General features: G+C 46.6%; 1 long non-coding RNA gene across 1 annotated transcript; it reads right to left on the bottom strand.

The window, feature by feature from the left end:
• Positions 1-12,668: 12,668 nt before the first annotated feature.
• Positions 12,669-18,955, bottom strand: LOC147583462 (uncharacterized). Its single transcript, XR_015248226.1, has 2 exons — positions 18,599-18,955; positions 12,669-16,426 (listed from the first exon to the last, which is right to left on the bottom strand). It is a non-coding gene; the product is annotated as an uncharacterized LOC147583462 (long non-coding RNA).
• Positions 18,956-19,060: the final 105 nt, after the last annotated feature.

Raw genomic sequence — 19,060 nt, forward strand, 5'->3', positions numbered from 1 at the left:
GGATATAGTAGTCATGGAAAGCTTATGTTACTTAATTTCATCATAACTATATGAGGTACATAGTATTATTTCCTTTCTTAAAAAATGTTTTTGTTTTTTTGTTTTTTTTTTTTTTTTGAGAGAGGGAGAGACGGAGCACAAGCGGGGGACATGCAGAGAGAGTGAGACACAGAATCCAAAGCAGGCTCCAGGCTCTGAGCTATCATCACAGAGCCCAGTGCAGGGCTTGAACTCACAAACCATGAGATCATAACCTGAGCTGAGGTCGGACGCTTAACCGACTGAGCCACCCAGATGCCCCCATGGTATTACTTCCTATCCACCCTTTGTAGATGTGGAAATTGAAGCTCAGAGAGGGCCCGTATGTAGCCTCGAGTCCCGAGAATGGCCACTTGGTGACTCTTCTTTAGCCCTCTTGGCTTCTCAGATGTGCCTGGACCACTCCGAGCCCAGAGCAAGCTCAGCATAGGCTCAGGCTGGGGCTCTGATACTTGAGATATTCCAGAATGCTCTTTGCTCCAGGTTCAGACCAAGGGCTCTTGGAGGCTGTCAAACTGGGTGGGCTAAGTGTCAATTAGGGGCACAGGAATCAAGGACATGTCTCTGAGGGGATGGCAATGTGCTATGTTTGTGTAGATAGTCAATGAGTGAAAGATGGGGATTAACAGGGCAGAAAGGCTCATCAGGCAGAAGGAATAGGAAGAGGGAAAGTGGAGAGGCTGGGAAGCAGAGCCCATCTCCTGGGCTTTAGAGTGGGGCTGAAGTCACATGGGTGGGGAAGGTTCTGCGGTAGAGAGCTAGGGGGGTTGCCAAATTAGGGTGAGCCTTGAGTGCCACCATGAGGGGTGAGTTTGGGGGAGAGGGCATGGGATATGGCTCACATTCCTAAAGCCCTGTTCAGGTTGCCCACAAAGTGCGGCTATTGGATCCCAAACACTGGTGGAAATTGCCTGCCTTGAGGTTTGCCTGTTTAAGGCCTGAGGGGAGCAGGCATTCAATGTATAGGAGTTGTGTATGAATCCATCAGTAACATGGGGCTGAGCCACTGGAGGCTTTTGCCCTCATTTGAAGCCTCCCTCTGCATATCTTAGCAGAATGGAGCCTTGCATCCATCAGTGGCAAGTGACAGAAAATCTAGCTCAGACCAAAACAAAGGGAGTTTGCGGACTGCAGGAACTGATTGCAGGCCTTGAACTGGCTTCAAGCATGGCTCAAACAATCTGGGGTCTTCTCTCTCTGTCTCCCCACTTTGCTTCCTGATGAGTTGGCCTCACTCTCAGCTAGGCTCTTCAGATCCGGAGGCAAAGGGCTCACCAGCAGTTCTCGGTGTACGTTCCTCATCCATTAATTTCGCAGCCTCCACGGAGAAGCTGCCTTTTCTGAAGGCTCCAACCCCAGTCCCAGAAAGGGTTTTCACTGGTCCAGCTCGGGTTGTATACCTGTCCCTGGCCAATCATGGACTGCGTGTGAATTAAATGCCCACCCCTGGAGAACCTTTTGGACTGAAGTGGGGGTGGGGGCTGCTTTCCCAAAGGGAAAGGGTTCTTTCATTTTTAACCCGTTTGGGCCACTTCCTTACCCCTCATTGTATTTCATTGTGGTAAAACACACATAACATAAAATTTACCATTTAACCGTTTTTAAGTGCACACTTCAGTGGCATTCAGTACCTCCATGTCATTGTGCAGCCATCACAACCAGCCACGTCCACACTTTTTCATCCTCTGGAACTGAAACTCTGTCCCTATCAAACACTAACTCCCCATCCCCCTCTCCAAGACCCTGCCAACCATCATCCTACTTTCTGTCTCTGTGCCTTTGACTCCTCTAGAGACCTCATATAAGCGGGATCATACGGTGTTTGTCCTCTTGTGTCTGGCTTGTTTCACTTCGTACAATGCCTGCAAGTTTCACCCATGTTGTAATGTATCAGAATTTCCTTCCCTCTTTTTTAGTATATGTGCTGCCGAAGCAAGCACAGAATTTCCTTACCTCTTAAGACTGAATAATACTGTGGGGTGCCTGGGTGGCTCAGTCTGTTACACATCCGACCTCGGCTCAGGTCATGATCTCCCGGTTCACGAGTTCGAGCCCCGTGTCGAGCTCTGTGCTGATTGCTCAGAGCCTGGAGCCTGCTTCAGATTCTGTGTCTCCCTCTCTCTCTGCCCTTCCCTGCTTGCACTCTGTCTCTCAAAAATGAATAAATGTTAAAAAAAAAAAAGACTGAATAATACTGCATTGCATGGGTATGGCCACGTTTTGTTTACCAAGTCATCTGTCAACGGACATTTGGTTTGTTTCCACCTTTCGGCTGTCGTGAATAATGCTCTGAACATCGGTGTATACATACCTTTTGGAGACCCTGCTTTCAATTGTTTGGGGGTACCTATCCACAGGTGGAATGGCTGGATCATATGGTAGTTTTATGTTTAATTTTGTGAGGCACTGCCATACTGTTTTCCACAGAGGCTGCACCAGTTTACATTCCCACAAATAGCGCATGAGGTTCCAACGACGCCACATTCTTACCAACGCTTGTCGTTTTCTGTTTTTTGTTTGTTTGCTGGTGTTTTTGTGTTTTTTTTTTTTTAATTATAGGCATCCCAATGGGTGTGAAGTGGCATCTCACTGTAGTTTGACTTGCATTTCCCTAACGATGAGTGATACTGACCATCTTTTTGTGCGTTTACCGGCCATCTGTGTATCTCCTATGGAGAAATACTTATTCAAATCCTTTTCCCATTTTTGATTTTTTTTTGAGTTGGAAGAGTTCTTTATATATTCTGGAAACAAATCCCTTATCAATAGATGATTTGCAAATATTTTCTCCCATACTCCGGGTGGCTGAGAGAGTTCTTTTAATAAGAGGCTGTTCTGGGCTGGCAATTCCACTGATGTGCGCCCCATCAGTCCAGGCTCCTAGAAGGTGGGAATCAAATGCAGCTCACCCCAACAGCAGAGGCATATCCAAGGCCCAAAGGCGAGATGGGAAAGATTCTACTCGAACCGAAGCATGTGATCACTGGATTAGTCAGGTCCCCTCCCCAGTGGAAATTGGAAAGCCCAACTTGTCCAAAGACACTCCTTCTCTTTCTGGAATCAAGCCCAGGCGTGACTCTTTCCCAGCACGTCACAGATTTTCCCCTAAAGCGTCTAATTCCTTATCAGTTCATAGCAGGCCGAATTGAGGTTCCTGACGAAATTTCACTGTATGAAGGAATTCTGAAAGGCAGTCTCAGGCATTTCGTTTCTTACACAAACGTCTTCCCAATTGCACTGCCATCACTATGTCTTATAATAGCTGGTGGAGTGTGTCACATGCAGTGGGTTCTTAAAAAATGTTCTAGCTTGTAGCACATTTTGCAGTCTATAAGAGGCTAATTATACCTTTTCACTTATGCTCACCTAGTCTTGAGAGAAAACCAATCAGAAATTAACATGTCCGTTTTGTAACTTAGGAAACTGAGGTTCAGAGAGGGCAAGGGACTTGCCCAGGATCACAAAGGAGCAAGTGACAGATCTGGGATTCATACTTAGCAGCAGATGCCTTAGCCCAACCTCTCTCTGCTCTGAGTGCTGCACCAGGCAGCTTATATAGAGCAAAATGGAATGGAATTTTCCATTTGGGGTAGAGTTACACAAAATACAAGATGCCCAGTTGAATTTGAATTTCAGTTAAACAACAACAAAAAACTTTAGTATAAGTATGTCCCATCCTGCATGAATATACTTACGCTAAAATATTATTTATTGTTCACTGATATCCAAATGTAAATGAGCATTTTATTTTTATTTGCTAAACCTGGTAATTTTTTTTAATGTTTATTTATTTTTGAGAGAGAGAGACAGAGACAGAGCATGAGCATGAGCGTGAGCAGGAAAGGGGCAGAAAGAAAGGGAGACACAGAATCTGAAGTAGGCTCCAGGCTCCAAGCTGTCAGCACAGAGCCCGATGCAGGGCTCAAACTCACAAACCATGAGATCATGTCCTGAGCCAAAGTCAGATGCCCAACAGACTGAGCCACCCAGGTGCCCCACTAAACCTGGTAACCTTAATGTAGGGGAGACTTTTAGTGGTCACTGAGACTGAGAGAGGGACAGAGATTTACCCAAGATCACAGGGGAGGTGAGTGGCAAACTTAGCATTGAGCCCAATCTGCCTGTTGCCCAGTCCTGACCCTCCTGGTGAGGTTGTGAATTGTTCAGAAGTCCCAGGAGCAGGGGGTGGTGGTGAGAACAGCCGCGCTCTCTCCAAATGCCGTTTGCAAGCCCCCTCCAGTCCCCAGCTGTCCTACTGGGCAAAACCATGAAGCAAATCCCTGTATGGAAGACATGAGAAGAGCGAGGTCACACCAATTTAGAGATGATGATGTTGATTGAGATTTCCAAACAGGGAGCACAGGCTGCTCAGGAAGCAGCTAATTAGGCAGGAGACTCCAATTAAGAAGCAATTTGAGTGTTTGCAGCAAACCCCAGCAGCAGCTCAGCATAGCAGAGAGAACCACAGGCGGGTTCTCACCTCCTGCATTATTAGCTTGCCAGGAGATCTCAGACAAGTTATTTAACCTCCCTGAGCTTCTGTTTCCTGGGCTCTGAGATGAGGGAATTATGCTGGTTGATATTTAAGGACCCTACTGGCCCCAAACTGGCAATTCCAAAGGAATGGGAGGCTTTGTATCCCTCCAACATTGGAAATTTTTTCATAAGATGCTAGTGTTTTCCTGCCCTCTCTCCATTCTACCCGAGGCCAATTCTTTTCTCATTCATTGTGCATTTGAATGCTAGTCGCTAAACTCAGGCATGTAAGAATTGTACTTTTCTTTATTTTTTGTCCCCCAACTTAATTTTTCTTTCCAGATCTCATTCCTCTAGGGTGTTGATTCAAACATTCCACCCTTCCTATTCCCTCAATGCAATGCAATGCAATGCAATGCAATGTATGTGTTGAAGGCAGGTCAGCAGCCTCCACTGAGATATTGTCTTCGTACCTTCTGGGCCTCAGGAGTGGCCCTTGCTGGTTGCTATGGCGATCACATTCCCATCTGCCGAGGATGCAGCTTGTGGTAGATGGACTGTAGCAAGGGCCCCCATGTTTCTTTCTTCCTACTAGTCACATCCATTGGTAGTGCCATCCCACACTGGCCATAGGCTTGACCTATGTCAAGACCTGTGTCTTGCTTTGGCAAGTGGAACAGAGGGAGACTTAATACAAGCAGAAGCTTGAAAAAGCCCTTGATTGTTGTGGCTTTGTCTCTTGAATCCTGTCACTGCCATGACAACATCCCTGGGCTAACTGGTTGGAAGGATATGAGAGATACACTTAGTGAGTTAAGAGTAGACAAACTCAGAAGGTTGAGTCATCCCAGCCAAGATCACCAAAGCTTGACCCAAATTAGCAGAACCACCAAAGTGATCCATAGGCTCACAGGAAGTAATGAGCATTTGGGTTTTTTTAAAACATTTTTTTAATGTTTATTCATTTTTGAGAGAGAGAGAGAGAGAGAGAGAGAGAGCATGACTGGGGGAGGGGCAGAGAGAGAGGGAGACACAAAATCCTAAGCAGGCTCCAGGCTCTGAGGTGTTAGCCCAGAGCTCGATGCGGGGCTTGAACTCATGGACCACGAGATCGTGACCCGGGCCGAAGTTGGAAGCTTAACCCACTGAGCCACCCAGGTGCCCTGAGTATTTGTTGTTTTAAGGCTTTAAGTTTTGGATGCAACAATAGCTAATGGGTGCATGGCTTTTTCCTGTACTCCTCTGCTTGCCCCCAGGAAATGAGCCCTTCTGCCTAGACCCACTGGGATTGTTGACATTTTATGTCATGTATAAGAGCACTTCTCCTATCAGTTAAGGAGCTTTATAATCCAAAGCATAGAAGGTCCCATCCTTAGTGGTAGACAAGGTCCTCTCATGAGGTTCTGGGAGTGTAAACAGGTTCAGTAGTTATAGGATATAATTTGACAATGTATACCAAGGACCTTTAAATTATTCACACCTTTGGTTCAATTTAGTTAAAGAAGTAATCTGAAATTCAGGAGGGAAAATCCTATATACAAAAAGATTTTAATTATAGCATTAGTTATACTAGCAAAAAAAGACCTGTTTAAATGTCCAACAATAGATTACATCCAGTTGATGATATATTACGCATAGCCATCCAAAACATTATTTATAAGGAATTCATAAACAACATGGAGAAATTGCGTGCTATGCTGTTTGCTAAAAAAGCAGATTATAAAATTATATAGGATACAGTATCACATATTTTAAAAATGTGAGGAATGGTAATAGAGCTAAAATTTAGGTAGTGGGATTATGGCTGATTTTTATTCCATTTGTATATGTTTCTGGATTTTCCATATTTTGCACAATGAACACATACCATCTTTACAATGTGAAAAAAAATTTTTTTTCCATCAGTGTAGGTATCAGCCTGGGTATAGCCAGGAGAACGCAAACCACTCAGATGGAATTTAATACAGGGAATTGGTTCCTCAGGTAATAGAGCAGTTGGGAGCCAAATGGGTGAGGTATCCCACTGATTAGCCCAGAAGGAAGCCACCATCATTCCTCTGGACAGCGACAGGCATCAGTGTTCCATGTTACCCAGGAGCTGGGGTTGCCTTGCAAGAGCTAGAATCATGGGAGGAGCCTTCCTGGTAGGAGCTAGGGCCACAAAAAGTCCCTGGGGGACAAGAAGGAGAAGCCACAGAGGAGAACCACCTGCCACATTGCCAGAGATGTCACAGGGAGCAGAGAAAAAGATAAATACTTTGACTCCTCTTGCCTTCCCATCCTTCAGTGTTGTTCCACTGCTGACCATTGGCTGCGTGCGATGCCAGAGGGCAAGAGAAGGGTAAAAATGGCTGTGAGCACATGTGAGAAGTTGACCAACACGGTATAAATGGCTTTTATGTAGTCAGTGTTTATTTATAAACGGGTTCCACACAGTTGTGCTAGGTTAGGGTACGCATTTTTACATCTCCCAGAGCCATCATGGGATGGATTTCCCTTAACTGCAAAGGATTCCACTCATTGGTCTAACCATTTCCTTATTGTTTGGTATTTGGGAACGTTCCAACCCAATTCCAAGCCAATGTTTGTGGCTACTCCAAACAAAGCTGAAAGCTTTTATTTTTATATATAATGATTTTTATATATAATGATTTAAAATTTCATTAAAATTGTTTCTTTCAGCTCAGTTCTCCCAGGATGGATTGTTGTATATACCATATGATTGTATCAGCAATTTTTAAAAATATTCATAGAGAGGAAAACCTCAGTATAGAAGGAAGAGTTCTGCAGTTAGAATCATACTTGGGACGTGAGGATACCTCTAAGCTTTCCATTTCTTGTCTGCAAAAGGAGCATCCTTCTCGGCCTGCCCACCACCCCCAATGGCCCTTGGGAAGATCAAGGTAATGTGTGCTGCCTGAATGATGTACATCTGACCTTGTGGATAATGGTGGGGGTGATGAAGTTCTGGCGATTGCTGAACGAAGGTCCCTAAGATGAGGACCAGTGGGCATCCTCACTGGTACTGGGGAAGGGCCCGTCCCACCAAAGATGTACCAGCCCTGTGATCCAATAATCTGAAGAGAATGGTGTCTAGGCCCAACCATGGCCAAGTGTCAGAACCTCAATTTTCCTGAGGCCCACACACTTCTTGGCCACACAGAGCATGTTTCAAACACAAAAACTCACACGCTAAAATGGATAGAAGACCTAAACGTAAAACCCAAAACCATAAAACTCCTAGAAGAAAAGATAGGGGGAAATCCTCATGACACTGGATTGGGCAGTGATTCTTTTTGGATGTGACCCCAAAAGCACAGGCCGCAAATGCAAAAATAAATAGGACCGCAGCAAACTTAACAACTTCTGTGTAGCAAAGGACACAATCAATAGAGTGAAAAGGCAACCTACAGAATGGGAAAAAAATATTCTCAAATTGTATGTCTGATAAGGGGCTGATATCCAGAATATATAAAGAACTCCTAAAACTCAACAACAACCAAGTAAAAAATGGGCAAAGGACAAGACTGACATTTCTCCAAAGAAGATATACAGATCTTATATATATGCTTATAAATATATCTTATATATATGCTTGCCCACAAGCATGTGAAAAGATGCTCCACATCACTCATCATCAGGGAAATGCAAATCAAAACCACAATGAGAAACCATTTCACGCCCATTAGGATGGCCACTATCAAGAACAAACAAACCAGCAAATGACATGTGTTGGCAAGGATGTGAGAAATTGGAACCATTGTGCACTCTTCTGGGGAACGTAAAATGCTGCAGGCACTGTGGAAATTGCTCAAAAAATTAAACATATGACCCAGCACATTTCACTTCTGGGTGTATATCCAAAAGAATTGAAAGCGGGCTGTCAAAGATGTATTTTCACATCCATGTTCATAACAGCATTATTCACACTAGCCAAGAGGTGGGCACAACCCAAATGTCCATCAGTGGAAGAATGAATAAAGAAAATAGGAATACTATCCAGACTTAAAAAAAGAAGGCAATCGTATCACGTGCTACAACATGGATGTGTCTTGAGGACATTATGCTCACTGGAATAAGCCAGTCACGAAAGGACAAATACTGTATGATTCCATTTCTGTGACATCCCTAGAGTGATCAAATTAATATAATTTTACTTTAGAGGTGCAGGCATTTCAAGAACACTAATAGTTAGCATTAGACAAATATTATTTGTCTGGACTCACATGCATACCTTTTCCGGATCAAGGAGGCCACAATTACTCTTGTTTTGATGCATAGAAAATAGGACCTATTTGTTACTGAAAATAAACAATGTATATATATTTAAAAAAAAATTCACACACAAAGTAGAATGGTGGTTACCAGGGCTAGCCGGGGGGAAGGGGCCAGGGAGTTGTTTTTTAATGGGTAGAGAGTTTCCAATTTATAAGATAAAAAGTTCTGGAATTCCGTCGGATGACAATGTGAATATATTCGACACTACTGAGCTGTAAACTTCAAAATAGTTATGATTAATCTTGTTATTTTTTTAAACCATAATTAAAAGAAAAACCGAGATGCTGGTGCTCAGATCTTGTTAAGTTTTAGAATGGTTCCTCTACTGTTGTATGTTGCCAAGTCATTCCTACTTGTTTGTTGAATTTGCAATGTCAAGAACATGGATGGGTTATTTGACAAAGCGTCCGGTGGAGGCTGTAACAGGAATGCTTTTCAGGCATAAGTAACAAAGTCCATCTCTCTTTTGTTTGTTTATTTATTTATTTTGAGAGAGAGAGAGAGAGAGTGAGAGAGCATGTGCAAGCAGGGGAGGGGCAGAGAGAGGGAGAGAGAGAATCCCAAGCAGACCCCACGCTATCAGCATGGAGCCAGATGTGAGGCTCGAACTCATGAACTGTGAGATCATGGCCTGGGCTGAAATTAAGAGTCAGATGCTTAACTGGTTGAGCCATCCAGGCACCCTCAAACAGTCCATTTCTTGGTGACTTAAACACAAGGATTTACTTTCTTCATGCTACTAGAGGTAAGCAGTTGTTGGCATTGAGTCAGCTTTTCTTGTCTTTGAATGCCATTTGGTTTAGTAATCCCGCGTAATCTGGCCTCCTTGGCCAGAACTGTGTGCAACAGAGCCCGGGAAAACGAAAGTGTCACCTAGGCAAGCCACATTGCTGCCCTAAACAAAGCTGGGGTGTCATCAGCAAGGCACAGGGGAAGGGGATGTTGGGGAGACCACTGCCAGGCCTGCCTCCTGGGACCAGAGATAACATGCAGACTAGACTCAGACATCACCTCCTCAGAGAACTGTTCCTGGACCACACTCGCATGTCCCTTCCAATAGTGGGTGAGGTCTTGGATGGCAGAAATTCTTATCATGTTCACTCCTCCATCCCCTAGTGCCTGGCAAGTAGTAGGTGCTCAATAAATATTTGTTGACTGAAAATAAGATCAGTGTGGCCTAATTTTTAATAACAGGCTTTTTTTTTAATGATAATAAAGTTCATCTGGAAAAATACAAATGTGAAAAATGGCCAAGGTCATTCTGAAAAAGAAGAGTCACGGCAGGGCCAACCCTATCAAAACAGAGTTTGGTAGAAAAGAAGAACGAGGGGCGCCTGGGTGACTCAGTCAGTTGAGCGTCCGACTTCGGCTCAGGTCATGATCTTATGGTACATGAGTTCGAGCCCCACGTCAGGCTCTGTGCTGACAGCTCAGAGCCTGGAGCCTGCTTCAGATTCTGTGTTTCCCTCTCTCTCTGCCCCTCCCCTGCTCGTGCTCTGTCTCTCTCCCTCTCTCAAAAATAAATAAAACATTAAAAAAAATTTAAGAAAAGAAGAAATAGCTAGAAGAGTCAGTGGGGTGACTAGTTCCTGGGCCTGGATTTATATTAGGACCCATATAGTGCTTCCAAAAAAAGCAGATGAATGAAACAAAGCGATACTTGGCCCTACCCCCCAGAGATTCTGATCCAATGGGTGGGATCCGGATATTGGTGCTTCCTTAAATGCCTCCACATGATTTGATGTGCAACCAGGATCGAGAAGCACTGCGTTGGAGGGTCTTGAAGCAGGTTTGAAGACACTGGAACATGAAATTTATGGTAAAGAAATTTCAAACTGGTGGTGACGAGAAGGGTTCTTCCATCAAAAATGTTGAAACGATTATTTCACCATCTACAAAGAACACTGGATTTTTATCCCTGGCACCAGAATAAACCCCACATAGATCCAAGTTTGAATCGTTACAAAAGAAGAGGGAGGAGGAACGAAAACCAGGATGTCATGGATAGATTTATCATCGTGGTGGGAAACACCTGCCTAAGCTGGTTATAGGCCTAAAAAAAGGAAAGGTGAGTAACTGTGAACACATAAAGAATGTTGATGTTTGAATGTCACAAAATACCACAAATGAAGTCAAAAGACAAATGGCAAACTGGAAAAGTGTGTTTACGATACTACATTTTCTTGATTAACAAAGAGCCCAGATCGATAGTGTGATTCTGACACCAGTTATAATCCTGCTCCCCAAGTACAGTGTGTGGGTGTTTTCCCCACTCCCAAGCCATTCCCAGACACCAGCTGTGAATCCTACAGTTCAATCCTGCCACTCTGCCAGGAGACAGCCTCAGATCCCTCTGTCCCACAAGACTGCCCCACTTCAGATGCCAACGGCAAGTCTAGGTTGTCACCTGTGCTTCTGATAGATTGGCCATAAATCAGAGGTTCCCATGACCCCTCCTTGTGTTTGATTAATTTGCTAGAGCAGCTCACAGAACTCAGGAAAAGTTTACTTACTGGGTTATTATGAAAGGACAGAACTCGGGAACAACCAGATAGAAGAGTGAGCTAAAGGGCAAGGTGTGTGGGGAAAGGGTGAGGAGCCTCCGTATCCTCCTCTCCCCAGATCGCCACATGTTCATGTGCTCAGATGCTCTCCAAACCCAGTCCTTTAGGGTTTTTATGGAGGTTTCATTACCTAGACATGGTTGATTAAACCTTTGTCCATTGGTGACCGAACTCAATCTCCAGCCCCTTTCTCCTCCTTGGAGGTCGGAGTTAAAAGTTAAAAGTTCCAGCCCTCTCATCACATGGGTCCCTTGGCAACCAGCTCCCACCCACAGATGCTTTCCCAAAGTACCCCCATTAACATAAAAAAGACACCTTGTATGGTTCTCATTGCTTAGAAAATCCCAAGGGTTTTAGGGGCTTGATGCCCAGAAAGGGATGAAGACCAAATATATATTTCTTGTCATAAATCACAATATCACAGAAAACATGCAGACCACCTCACAGTAAAATAGGCAATGCATTTGAACAGTAAATTCTTGAAGATGTTCAACCTCACTCAAAATTGAAAGAAGCGCCTATTAGGGGCGCCTGGGTGGCTCAGTCGGTTAAGCGTCCGACTTCAGCTCAGGTCACGATCTCGCGGTCCGCGAGTTCGAGCCCCGCGTCAGGCTCTGGGCTGATGGCTCAGAGCCTGGAGCCTGCTTCCGATTCTGTGTCTCCCTCTCTCTCTGCCCCTCCCCCATTCATGTTGTGTCTCTCTCTGTCTCAAAAATAAATAAACGTTAAAAAAAATTAAAAAAAAAAAGAAGCGCCTATTAAAACAACACCAAGTCCTATATACCCAGGAGAAATGAAATCACACATGCACGCAAAAATGTGTGCGTGAATGTTCATAGCAGCCTTACTCACAAGAGCCCCAAAGCCTCAAAACAACCCAAGCGTCCATCGTCTGATGAATGGATACGCAAAATGTGGTCTATCCACATAATGGAATGTTGTGCCATACAGAGGGAGTTAGTGCTGATGCATGCCGCAACTTGGAACAACCTTGAAAATGTTATGCAAAGTGAAATAAGTCAGACACGAAAGACCACATACGGTATGATTTCATATTTATTTATTTATTTATTTTATTATTTTTTTTTAAATTTTTTTTTCAACGTTTATTTATTTTTGGGACAGAGAGAGACAGAGCATGAACGAGGGAGGGGCAGAGAGAGAGGGAGACACAGAATCGGAAACAGGCTCCAGGCTCCGAGCCATCGCCCAGAGCCTGACGCGGGGCTTGAACTCACGGACCGCGAGATCATGACCTGGCTGAAGTCGGATGCTTAACCGACTGCGCCACCCAGGCGCCCCATGATTTCATTTTTAAAGTTCATTTATTTTGAGAGAGGCAGAAAAAGCGTGAGTGGAGGAGGAGCGAAGAGGGAGGGAGGAGAGAGAATCCCAAGCAGCCTCCGTGCTGTGGGGCTCCACACCGGGCTTGATGCGGGGCTCGAGCCCACCAACCGTGAGACCTTGACCTGAGCCAAAGTCAGACACTTAACCCACTGAGCCACTCAGGCGCCCCATAGGATTTCATTTTTATGAAATGTCCAGAATAGGCAAATCTATAGATGCAGAAAGTGGACTGACCGTTGCTAGAAGCTAAGGGAGGGAGAAAACTGGGCAGTGACTGTTAATGGCTGCAGGGTTTCTTTCTGGAGCGATGAAAATGCCCTACGATTAATCATGCTGATGGAGACACAACTGTAAACACCTCACTGTAAACACGTAAAGCGGGTGAACTGTATAGCATGTGAATTATGTTTCAGCAAAGCTGTTAAGAAACACGGAGATCTGACTTTTCACTCTGTTTGACAAAATTGTTAACAGTGTAGGGAGACAGACTCTTTTGTATATTGCTGATAAAAGTGCAAATTAATGCCACCCTTTTGGAGGGCATTTTGGCAATTTCTACCAGAATTAAAAACGCATATACTCTTTGATGGAGTGCCTCTGCTTTAACTGGCCCTACGGAAATACTAATAGGACATCCAGGTACAGTGTTTAAGAGCAAAGAAACTGGGAATAAATACACCTTGACAGAGAGCACAGACCATGGAATAAAGCACAGCCGTTAAAAAGAAGGCAGCAGATTGGGCCGTGTTGACGTGGACAGATCTGCAGAGATGTGTTTTAGGTGGGAAACTGGCAAGGTACGAAATAGTGGGCAGAGTGATTCTCCTCTTTTCTTCAGTGAAAGCCAGTATAGCAACGTATTCGGGAAGGAAATGCAAAGAGTGATCATCTCCGGGGAGAGGGACTGAGACAGCAAGGAAGGTTCGGGTTTTCACTTTGTAATCTTTTGGAACCCTTTGCATTTTCTAAATGTGTGCCTGCATTATTTTTAAAATGCCACTGGGATTAGCTGCACAGCAGCATTACAAGCCATTTTCGTTTGCTTTATGCTTTCCTGCATTGAACAAGAAAACCTTTTATCATCTTTGGCATTCCAGAAATGCTTGTGATGGGTGTGTGCGTGTCACATACTGCTGTTCCCCAAGAGAACCCGCACAGGGCCCACGACCTCCCTGTCTGGGCCTCGGTGTCCCATCCTTGGGAAAAGGCAGTAGAATGTGTTGGGGAGGCATGCTGGGGGGTGTTGCCGGCTCTAAGGGTTAGACGCTTCACTGAATGTTGGCCAAGCCCCTCTCCTGAGACAGCGCCCACCTCGTCCCCCTGGCCCTGTGGCGTGAAGGCAGCTCATAGCGGGCAGGTAGGCATGGGGTTGGGGCTCCAGGTGAGGAGGCAGGAATAGAGTCCACTCCTCTGAAACATCCAAGTGCACACCTGGGGGTGGGTCCATCAGCACACACTCATTTGATGTGCAAGCAGCTGGGCCAGGGCCTAATTTCTAAGTGAGGGCTGCAGGGGCCTCTGAAGAGTGGTGTCCAGAGGGCCCAGCTGGAGAGCAACCAGAGCCCAGAGCTGTGCACACGTGTGTGTGTGTGTGTGTGTGTGTGTGTGTGTGTGCATGTGCATACGTGTCTGGGACTCAAGGCTTCTAGCGTCTGTGTTCCTGCATGTGTTAGAATGTTAGTATTAGAAACATGTCCATGTTTCAAGCATGTTGACAGGTGCAGCTTTCCTGTTCAGCACCAGGGCCCTCACTTACACAGGCCCCTTCCAAGGCTCTTTCTCTCATTGGTATTCATCGTTTTGGTCTTCCTAGTTGAAAAACAGCTCCCCTCCCCCATTGTATAAACACCGGGCCCAACAAATCCTGAATGGACCCTGGCATATTTACATCATACTGTCGCATCTTTATCACGATTAGGTCTCTGCCTCCCTCCATTTGTTCCCCATTCCTCCCTCTTTCCTTTCTTCCTTCAATATTTGTGTTCCAGGAACTTCCCCTTCTGGGGCAGAGGGACAGTGACGAAGAAGACGACCCATTCCAGGGCGGTTCAGGGATCCACAGGAGCATATGGCGGGGCATGCCCTCTTCATCCTGGGACCATCCGGAAAACTGAGGCGGGAAGGGTCGAAGAATCAGCAGGGTGGCCGGACGTGGGCTGGGCCGTGGCCGAACACACGGCTGGTGCGTGTCTGCCTGTGAGCATCTGTGCCTGTGTCTGTGCATTTGTGTGTACATGCCTGGGGGTGTGCCTGTAGCTGTGGGGTGTTTGTGCCTCCCTCCATGTGTGCAGTTGAGGGAGAATCTGGGTGCCCGTGTGCTTTCGTGTTGGCTGCACGTGCCCTGGAGTGAGTATCCAGGCAGCACTGTGAGCTAATGAGTTCTCGTGGCTGTGGAACTCCCTCAGGGCCAGTCCTCCCTGGCAGAGCAAACCCGTAGGAGCCCAGAGATGGGAGTAATGATTTCATCCTTCCCAGGCTGTCCAAATCTCTCTGCTGGTCTCCAGGGGCCCCGCCAACCTGATCTGGCGGAGCCCGAGGCCAGGGGATCTCACAGGTGCCATGATTTCTCCACCTTTGGGCATCACCTGGTCACCTGGCTGGACCCGCTCCAGGGCTGGTGGTTTGGATGGTAGGTACCGGTGACCAACCCTGAGTATCAGGTTTCCACAGTGACAGTCCCTGTTAAGTGCTCAAGAACAACAAGATGCTTGCAGCCAGTGTTAGCAAGAGGGGAAGTTTTCGAGTCCAATCCATTTCTGTTACAGAGTTGGCTCAGAGAGGGCTGGAGAGATCTTCAAGGTCATCTAGAACACCTCTGGTTATTCTCCACTTAGCCCCCACCTCCCAGATCCATTGGCCACAGTTTTCACCTGCTCTGTGTACCCCCCACAAAGCTGGTCCCCCTGGATGCCATCACCCGGGCATCCTTGGTCTTTGGCTCCCAGTTGGTTTCGGCCAATGGGAGGCACCGATGGGCGTCAGAGGGTGGGAGGAGAGAAAAGTTGGGGTATTTCCCTGACTTACTCCCAGTTTCGGCAGTGACTGTGTCTCTCTAGCCACAGCTTTTCACCGGGGGGGCCCTCACCCCATCACTGAGTCTCCTGTTGCTTCTAGGAAACCGCTCCCCCTCCCTCCTTACTTCAGGTTTCGGGGTTAGTGGCTCCCCACTATTGGCAGCCCAGGGACTGCACCAGCCCATTGATTTCCTTACAACACCATCCTCCCCATGCCCACACACCGGGGTAAATCGCCCCTTTGCTGAACTCTTTTCATTAAACCCTATTGAATGGGTCTGCTCTATCCTATTGGGACTCTGCCTGGTATGCAGTTTCCCATTGTGGTAGGAATAAAACATACACTACCTTCTCCTGCCCCACCTGGCCTCTAGTCTTTGCACTTGCCATGTCTTCCGCTCATTGAAACATCATCTCTTCCTTTCCCGGCTGTGCTGTCCCTGTCTCTCTCAAATAAATAAATAAACTTTGAAAATAATCTCTTCATCGGGGTACCTGGCTGGCTCCGTCGGTTGAGCGGCCCCCTCTTGATTTCGGTGCAGGGTCTCAGGGTCATGGGATTGATGACTCAGGGTCATGGGATTGATCTCCTGGTTGATCTGCCCATCGTCAAGCTCCCCTTCGAGCCCCATGCTGGGTGTGGAGCCTGCTTAAGATTTCTTCTCTCTCTCCCTCTCTGCTCCTCTCCCCCACTAGCGTGCTCTCTCTCTAAAATAAAAATAAAGAAATAAATCATCTCTTTATCAATAAAGCAGATAATAAACCACATTGCATATGTGTAATAGTGCTTGGCACTCTTAAGAGTTTAAAGGACACTAGCTAATATTGTTGTTATTGTTGCAAGGGACTGGAATGGAAATAGAGTGCTTACTAGAACTTAAAGGGCCTGGTTTCAATATTATGCCGATTTAACTAATATTAACTAATATTGAAATATTGTATCCATGCCATTTATTATTCCTCTTTGGTGCATTTCTGCAGTTAACCTTGTCATTTGCATGCCTGTATTTTCCAAAAGGGGTGTTATGTTTTCAGGGTTTTGTATTCATCTGAAGATGAAATATATTCTAAGATTGCACAAAGGGGGGGATAATAAGTCTGTAATGTGCAATAAGTCAGTGTCTTGTTACATCACAATGACATTTTAAAATAAGGTAGACGTGATTAAAAAGCGAAAAACAACCATCTCTTCAAAGGTGCTTCATGACCACTGCCTAAATCAGGGGGCACCTTCTTTCTCTGCCACTCCTCGGCTCATGCCCTGATTAGTTTGCAGTTTGATTGTCTCCTTGTTTAACATTTGTATCTGCCACTAAACCGAGCTTGACCAAGGCTTCCAGATCTTGCCTGCCGGGTTCACGTTCACGGCTGTGTCCCAGCGCAGTGTGTTGGCTAGGATACTGTAACAAAGAGCCTCCCAAACACTCAGGATGAATAATAACATAGTTTATTTCTCCCTCTGGTGATAGTGTGGGTCAGTGGTCCAGGTTGGCATGCTGTTTGGAAGGTGTTCCCAAGCCCCCGGGCTCGTTAGACCACCTCCCTCCTCAGCCACACAGGGGACAACTTAAAAATCCTCTCACCCAGAGCAATCTCACACTCTTTTTGGTTGTGGCTTTCCTCATTCCAGCCTGCCCCACGCCCTCGTTCTCCCAACAACGGGCTTATTTATCTGTGTGACTTTCCAAACCACACAAAGTTCCCAGAGATGAACTTCTCACAATGAAACAGGGTCACTGCACACACTTTCTTGCCTCTTGTTATTAAATATTATTTTTTTTGGGGGGGGGGGGTGGTGCCCGGGTGGCTCAGTCAGTTAAGCATCTGACTTTGGCTCAGGTCATGATCTCTGTGGTTTGTGAGTTTGAGCCCCACGTCAGGCTGTGCTGACAGCTCAGAGCCTGGAACCTACTTTGGATTGTGTCTTCCCCTCTCTCTGCCCCTCCCGTGCTCATTCTCTGTCTCTCTCTGCCTCTCAATAATAAATAAATGTTAAAAAAAAAATATATATATATATATAGATATAGATATTACTTTTTTCCTTCTGTGGCTATGGTTTACATCTGTCTATATCCTTGACCTTTGGGCAAGTTATTTCACCATTCTGTGCCTCAGTTTCTTCATCTGTAAAATGGGAATAACCATAGTTCACCTCCTAGGGTTGTTACAAGGATTAAGTGAGCATAGCTCTTAGAATTGAACCTAATACACACTAGGTGCTCTTTAAATAATAATCAGTATTATGATCTCTTTTGATGATCTCAACTTCCCCATGAGGTAGGTGGGAAGGCATCACCCATTTTCACATGCAGAAATGAAGGACTAAAGAGCTAAGCAACTTGCCCAAGGTCATGGTGCTGACAGGTGGCCTAGTCTAGGTTTAATCCAGACCTCAGCTCACCTCATGAAAAAATTGAGGTGATGACAGCAGCCCCTCATAGGATTTGGTTGTGAGAATCCAGTGCCATTATGCATTCAAGTGACAGGCACTTGGAGGGCACTGTTGAGAAGTCTGGGTCCTTCCCCTTCGCGGTGCCCCACTCTGTCACGCCCACGGGCGCCCTCACGGAGCCACCAGGGATCCCTGTTCCTGGCAGCCCTCGGGTCAGCTGCTTGTTTGGCTGGCGGGGACAGCTGGGCCTACAGAGAGGCCCATTGTCTCTGGCCTCTGGGGCTGTATTGTTGGAGCCTCGTCCCAGGGTCCAGCCCCAAGACACTCCCAGCTGTCGCTCGGGCTTGGCTTGGTTTGGGGAGGGGAGACAGGGGAGTGAGCACGGACAACCGACTGTCCCCTTAAGACTGGATCACCAGCCCGGCTGTACTGACGAGGAAACTGAGGCTCAGAGAGCCCAAATGACGTGTAGGGAGTGCTTGTCTCACCTGGGAGTCCCCACAGATGGGGCGGGGAGAGCGCGCGAGGGCCTCAAGTCGGAGAGGTCATGGATTCCAGTAGGTTCCAGATGGCAGGGCCAGAGCACCACACCATCCCATTTTACCCGTGGAAACAGAGACCCCAGAGCGCGCACGCTGGCCCAAGGTCACACAGCGCGCATGCCGCGGAGTCCGCCGGGAAACCAGGCGGCCTAAGTCCCAGCCTTGGGAGAGCGCAGGGGAGCCCGGCCGGCGGGGGGCGGGGCATAGTGTGGCCCCTCCCCCGGGGCGGGGCCACCCCGCACTTGGCAAATGTCTGCGGAGAGCCTCGTGAAAACTCGCGCGGCCCTCCCCTTAGGGGGCGTGACTTTCCGAGCAAAGCGGGATTCTACTGGGCATTTGTCTGCGCAAAGCGGCACATCGCGCTTGATGGGCGTTGGAGGCGTGGCCCCCGATCGGCCGGCAAGTGCG

This window comes from Puma concolor, chromosome A2 (genome assembly GCF_028749965.1).
Source record: "Puma concolor isolate L17-30 chromosome A2, mPumCon1.1.hap2, whole genome shotgun sequence".
Lineage (NCBI taxonomy): Eukaryota > Metazoa > Chordata > Mammalia > Carnivora > Felidae > Puma > Puma concolor.